Source organism: Aethalodelphis obliquidens, unplaced genomic scaffold, assembly GCF_003676395.1.
Source record: "Aethalodelphis obliquidens isolate GAN/ISIS:26980383/991018 unplaced genomic scaffold, ASM367639v1 scaffold44, whole genome shotgun sequence".
Taxonomy (NCBI): Eukaryota; Metazoa; Chordata; class Mammalia; order Artiodactyla; family Delphinidae; genus Aethalodelphis; species Aethalodelphis obliquidens.
In genome coordinates this window covers 6,279,564-6,286,746 of record NW_020837988.1, presented here as the reverse complement: position 1 = coordinate 6,286,746, position 7,183 = coordinate 6,279,564, and positions in this window count along the sequence as shown.

The following is a 7,183-nucleotide window of genomic DNA, read 5'->3' as shown; positions in this document are numbered from 1 at the left end:
ACCCTCCGGCCTTCGGCGCGGCCCTGCGTCCGTCCGTTTGGTAGCTCTCGGCGCCCCCTCCCCGCGCCCCGGGGCTCGTGGCCTGGGCTCCTCTTCCACGGCCCTCCAGAGGGCGCCCGTCCGGCCGCGTGGCTCGAGAGACAGACACGCTGCCTCCCGCTGGGGCCGCGAGCATCCTCTGCCGGCCCGTCTGTCTGTCTGTCTGTCTGACTCAGCGTCTCCAGGGCGGCGGCTGGCAGCCTTGTGTTTCCATGGGCGCTGCGTGCATCGTGGCTGTGGTCTCGTGTCGCTGGCGTGGTGTCTCCACCGCGTGTCCAATGACAGAGCGGGCAAAGAGTTGGCCCTTTGCCCCGGCTGCCCACCCGAGTGTGCAGGGGAGCATCTATGTCACTTGGGTTGTGTCACAGAAGAGCCCGCCTCTCAATGTACCTCGCTAGCAAACCAGACCTGATCCGTAAACCCGGAATCTAGGTCAAGATGGTTGGGTCAGTGTGCCTTCCGGCTCCCTGCCTGCTGTAACAGCCACGACAGCGTTCAAGAAAGTATGGGTCAGACGCTGCGGTCTCCATTCTTGGTGAGAACAACAGCAATTACACACTCAGGGAGCACAGTGGAAAGATTCCTGGCCTCAGGGGCCCCAGGAAAACAGGATTCTGGTCCCGGCTCTGAATCCAACTTGCGGAACCACGTGGAGTCAGTGTTTCCTATACTCTCTGGGCCTTAGTTTCCTGGGTGATGGTGGAGCTCCACCTGCTTCTGATGGAAGAAGCCGTCATCTTTCTTGTCTCCTCCTGCACCCCCTGAAGCTGAGCCAGGCAGCCCCCCTGCAAAGACTGGGCAAGGGGAGTCCAGTGGGGTTCACTTCCCTTTTAAGGAGCTGGGTACAGGAAGAGCCGCTTATCCCCTGCGGCCATCTCAGACGGCCTGGTACACGTCCAGAACATGATGCCAGCCTGTGTCCTAGGACTGGCTTCCCCGGCTGACCCCAAGGAGCTCGTGTTAGGTATAGTTATTAATAAACAGTGGCAGAAAGCCGCTGGTGGCTTTGGATTTGATAAATAAGTAAACCCAGTAAAGCTCGGTGGAAACCCAACACTCCAGCATGGGCTCCCAAGGTTTTGTCCCGTTCTCTGGCCCAGGCTGCTCTGCGCACGGAGGCTGGCCAGTTTGCAAATGCGCGAGCTGCATGGAGAAGCAGGTAAGTTTGAAGATGTGTCATTTGGATTGAAAACACCCTCCAGGGAATTCCCTGGAGGTCCAGTGGTTAGGACTCTGTGCTTTCATTGCCGAGGGCCTGGTTGGATCCCTGGTCAGGGAACTAAGATCCCGCAAGCCTTGCGGTGAGGCAAAAAAAGAGAAAGAAAATCCAAAATTTGTTAAGAAAGGAAGGAAGGAAGGAAAGAAAACACCCTCCAGGCTTGCATTGTTTGTCCTCCGTATTAGAGCCCTCCTCTCCTTCTCCACAAATCTCCTTTCCATGCCCTCAAAGAGTCATCAAAGGAGGCTCCCTCAGGGCAGGGGCCCGGGCACTGGGTGAGCGTGTAGTACATGCCCTCCCCGTACTGGAATCCATACACCCTGGGGTCTGATCGCTCATCCAGTCCTGCTGCTTCTGCCCCTCCTCTGCATCCCCACTGCCACTGCCCGCAGGCTGGGACCTCAGAGTGTCCCATCTGGGTGGCCGCAGCAACCTGCCTGCTCTACCTCCAGCTTTGCTCTCTTCCCATCCACTCCCACCATCATTGTTCTAAGAGACAGATCAGTGTCATCAGCTCACCTGAGATCCCGCCATGGCTCCCTATTGCCTTCCACACGGACTCGGCCTGTTAGCCTGGAGTCCCGGCCTTGCCCGCACCGTCTCTGGCCTGTCCCCTCCTCCTGCCCCTGCTCTGGCCGTGCTCGACCACGGGGAGTATCCTGGATGTGCCGCGCTCTTCAGTCACCCCTGGGCTTTGTTCCTGCCTTTCTGTCCTGGCTGTCCCTCTTCCATGTATTTTTCTGGCTAACTCCGCCTTCAAAACTCATCTCACGTGGCCCCTCCCCCTTTTCTGGCTTTTCTGAGCTCATTGAGGTCTTGAGTCCTTCACCTGAAGTTTCCAGGGGGCAGAAGCTCCCTCACCGCATAAAAGGCCGTCGCCGCCCTCCTGAGTACTGACGCTGGCAATGACTATTATTTGCACGGAGCAACGGTATTTTCTTTCTTTCTTTCTTTCTTTTTTCATTTTTTAGCTTGCAGATCTCAGTTCCCCGACCGGGGATCAAACCCATGCCCTTGGCAGTGAAAGAGGGGAGTCCTAACCACTGGGCCGCCAGGGAATTCGCACGACGGTATTTTCAATCAGAGGTATGTGACGTTCTCCACTGTCCTCCAAACCCACCCCCGTTGGAACCCGCTGGTTTCAATGAGCCCTGAGCACTTTCTAAAGCCCTGTCACCCTCGAGGGCCCAAGGGATCAAAGTCCCCCCTGCCTGTGAGCTGGACGAGGGTACTTATAGCTTGGGAGGGGACATGAAGGAGAGTCATTGGGAAAGGAAGCACCCATTGAGGATTTGTCTCTTAGGAAGAAGCCCCAGCATCCCCTTCCAGGTTTGGGGTTCAGCTGCTGAAGGGATTCCGACAAACCATTTCCACACGTCATCCTAGTAGGTTCTCTTATTAACCTAGAACTTGTTGCCCATGGCGAAGGCTGCCACCAGAGTCTTCTAAATGGGAGAGGTGATAGACACTAATGGAGCGTTCACGTTGAACCCAGCTGTGGTGTTATGTGGACGTGTTATTTCATTGACTCCCCCAGATAACCAGGTAGGCAACAGAGATACAGAGAGGTAAATAAGTCTATAGCCGTCGCCTCGCTCCAAGGCGCGACCTGCTCTCACCGGACACCTTGATATCCTCCAACCAGGGTCCAGGCCACCTCCCTCCCGGCATCATCCGTGAGCAGCCCAGTGATTTTGTAAAAATACAAATCTGGGGCTTCCCTGGTGGCGCAGTGGTTGAGAGTCCGCCTGCCGATGCAGGGGATACGGGTTCGTGCCCCGGTCCGGGAGGATCCCACATGCCGCGGAGCGGCTGGGCCCGTGAGCCATGGCCGCTGAGCCTGCGCGTCCAGAGCCTGTGCTCCGCAACGGGAGAGGCCACAGCAGTGAGAGGCCCGCATACCGCAAAAAAAACAAAAACAAAAAAAACCAAATCTGATCACACCACTCCCCCGCTTCTCAGATACTAGGAGAAAGGTCAAAATCCTTCCCGGGACCGTCAGGGTCCTGGCCGCCCGCGCGTCCTCCAGGCTCTCTCCCCGTCTCTTCAGCCCTTGCTCACCGCACTTCCGCAACAGCGACTTCTGCCTGCTGGCCAGACAGCAGCTCCAGCAACTTCTCTCCTCGGCCCGACTGCCCCCTCCATCGTACACCTCCACCATCACGCGTGTGTGTCTACGGGCACACGGATGCACCCACACCTGCGCACACACTGCCTGGCCGCCTCACGCTCGTCCTGGGTCTCGGCTTCACTGTCACTTTCTCACGGAGGCCTTGCTGACAGTGCCTTTCCCCCCCACCCCCCGGAATCTAGGTTAGTTCCTCCTATTATCCCTCTCATAGGGCCCTGTCACTTTGCACAGCTGTCATTCTACATTTATCTGTGTATTTGTCAGGGCTCCATTTCTCCCACTGCTGTACCAGCTCCGGGAGAGCAGGGTCTGTATCTGGCTTCTTTGCTTTTGCTGCCCTGTGGCCGGGACCGGGCGCGATGCAGAGCAAAGTCGGCGTCACCCAGACAGCAAGCGCCTCAGCTGGAGGCAGGCTCCAAAGCCCAGACGTCGTGCCTGCCTCTGAGCCCCACACAGCCCTGCTCCTGTCCGCCATTCTCATTCCTATCCTGAGGGTATAACCACCAGGCCCTCAGCACGCCGGTGCTGGGCCTCTGGTTCTGGGAGACAGAGAAGAGCCGAAAGGGGGTGCTGACCTGACCCTGCTGGGTTACCAGCAGCCGCCTTCGCCTCCCCCGGGGGGCAGTGGCATCCCAGGGGCCTCTGGACCCCAGGGAGCACTTTCTTTTGTTTCTAATGAAGGGCAAAGGGGGTTCCTTCTTCAGAGTCCTGCCCTGGGGCCCACGGTATCTGGTTGCCACACAGAAGGGAACGTGGGACAGTGATTCCCCTGCAGCGCACGGGGCTGTCGCAGCTGCAACGGAAGAGTCATCGGTAAGCGGCATCGTAGCCAGTGACGGCAGCCGAGTGGAACAGGTCCGAGGGGAGCAGCACACTCTCCCCTGGGTGTGCGTGGACGGGGGGGCGGGGCTTAACTGTGCTGTGGAGGCTTGGGTCCGGCCACTGCTTCAGCCACTTTCCGACCCTGCTTGGACGTGTCCCCACATCCAGGCCCTGTCATCCACGTTCCACATTCCACGCCCACGTGCTGGGTCTTTCCAGCAGCGTCTGCGTCTCCAGTGATGCATTATGGTTTTGTTTTGTTCCTTGCTGGGAAAGCCTAGGCAACAGGCTCCAGAGGAGGCTGGTGAACGAGGAGGGGACGGTCGTCGGTGAGGATGGGCAGCGATGGGCATCGCATTCGCAGAGCTCACGCTGCCCTTTGCCCCGCGATGTCCGAGGGGCCCTCCCCGCCTCTCCCACGCCCATTCCTCAAATGCCATCCGGCACAGTGGCACCCTCTGTACTACAGCGAAGGGTTTGAGGCCCCAGAGGTGGCCCAACCCCTGCCAGCAGGAGCCAAAGGCCCAAATTCTAGTAAAGCAAAAGAACGTTCTCCCCTGGGGCTCATCAGCCCGGCATCTCACCCAGGGGTCCATGGGTGTGCCCGGGGCTAGTGCAGGGAGCTCTGACTTTCTCCAGGACGTTTCATTGGATAGACGTTTTTTCTCTAAGTCATGGTGTCTTCACCTCTGCACTGCTGACGTCATGGGCCGGGTAATTCACTACGGGGGGGACCGTCTTGTGCACCATAGGATTTTTAGCAGCATCCTTGAATTCTACCCACGGGATGCCAGTTGCACCCTCCAACCAGTTTCATCAATCCAAAACGTCCCCAGACATTGCCAAGCGTCCCGCTGGAGACAACAACCACCCCCAGTAGAAACCACTGTTCTTCAGGCAGGACCGGGGCTCCCTGTGTCCTCCCACAGTGAGGGGCCTTATCACAGGAGATCCTACAAAGCAGGAGGTGGGATGTGCCGGCACCCTTTGCCTGGATGCAACCCCGGGCGGGGAGTGGAGCCGGGCCGGCCCACTTCCCTTCCTGGGGCACCTGAGAGTGGGGTGCAGATGGGCGTAAGCTCCGAGGCCAGACGGTGGGCTGAAGTCCCAGCTGTGCCGCTTGCTCCCATGAGACTTGGCCAATTCCCTCCCTCTCTCTGTGTCTTGCTTGGCACGCTGTGACTCAGGGATTGTAGGTGGTGATATCACTCCTTCTGGGGTTAATGCAAAGGTCAAGTGCTCAGTCAGTGTGCCCTGCGATGACTGTTTTATCAAGGTCTAGCCACAGTGGCCACTGGATTCTTTTTCCCTTTGGGAACAAGGGGTGGCTGACCCTGTGTCCTTCCCCAGTAAGATTCTTAACACAGTCAATTTTTATTTTTTAAAGAGTGCTTTCAGGACTTCCCTGGTGGTCCAGTGGGTAAGACTCCACACTCCCAATGCAGGGGGCCCGGGTTTGATCCCTGGTCAGGGGACTAGATCCTGCATGTGTGCCGCAACTAAGGGTACACATGCCACAGCTAGGAAGTCTGCAAGCCGCAACTAAGACCCTGAGCAGCCTAAATAAATACACAAATAAATAAATATTTAAAAATGAAGAGTACTTTCGGTCACTGTGGGGGTCACCTGACACCCACAGAATGCACGGCGGTCAGGGATTTCTCCTGGTGCAAAGCTGCCTCTGAATTGCCCTCTTGCCCTACCAACGTTTCTGGTCACCAAACGCTCTGCTTTGCTGTGGTTTCAGGGCGTCCCACTGCCCATGCTGGAGCCCCCTCGGGCCCTGCGCAGTGTCAGGAGTGAGCTGCCTGGGCTCCTGTCCCCGTGCTGCCCCTCATAGCCCGATGACCCGGGTAAGTCCCCACATGTCTCCCAGAACCTGTTTCTTCCTCTACCGAGGAAGGATAATCAGAGGGGAAACCTTCCAGGGACTTTATCAAAAGAGTGACACGAGATAACATGAAAAGCTCTTAGTGCGGGAGGCATAACAAGCACTAACCATTAGCACTATTATTATTAATTTAATTTTACAAGAATGAAGGAAGACGTCTTAGAAGTGGACAGACTTTCTGTTCCCCAGTCATGTATGGGTGCGGAAGGTCAGTAAGGGAGAAGGAGAGACCGCTTCCCGCACCCACAGGCCTTCCCGAGGCCCGGCCACGGCCACGGCAAGCCCAGCGGAGGTTTTGCGAGCTTGTGAAGGAAGATGCTTGTCGGGAAAGCCCTTGCAAAGCTCAATCCAAGGGAGCAGGGAGGGCCGGGGGACCTGGGTGAGGTTGGCTGGGGTGTGGCTGAGACCAGGGGACCAGCTCGGGATTGAACCCTGCCCCTTCCCTCCCTCCGAGGGGTCTCTTGGGGCTGGGCTCAGGGAGTCACCGGGGACCGGGGATCTGTGGGGCATGGGGGCTGGGTTGGGGCCCCTTTGCTCCTCCAGCCCTCCCTTACCCCGGAGACCCTTTAAGGGAGGGCGTCAGCACCTCGACTTGTAAAACCAGGGCAGTGCCGAGAGGTGGGAAGCAGGCACGTGTGTGAGCGGGGCTCCGATCAAGGCTGGCCTTCCAAGGTTGGACTCTCTTCACCGTCTTTTTCTTCCTCCCCTTGTTCCTCTCCCTCCACCTCATCTTCTGTCTGCAGACTTGGTAGTTTCAGCTATGGAAAGACAGCATAGACTTGTTGGTGGAGGGCAGGCCTCCCTGCACCCGGGAGGTTAACCCCTGAGCCTGGGTTGCTGGGCACCCAGGAGACCACGCTGCCAGCACCACGGCCGTGAGAGCCTAGCGGGCGCTCGACACCTGCGGGTACGGATGGTGGGCACGGCCTCGGGCACCTGCCGCTTGCTGCCTGGGCCACCTCGAGCTAGTTCCTCCTGAGTCTCCTTGGTCCCCTCCCCTGTAAAGGGGACATGACTCCCTGCAGGGCTGTGGCTGGGATTAGAGATAATGGATGTGAGGACCCAGCAGTGCTTTCTTAGC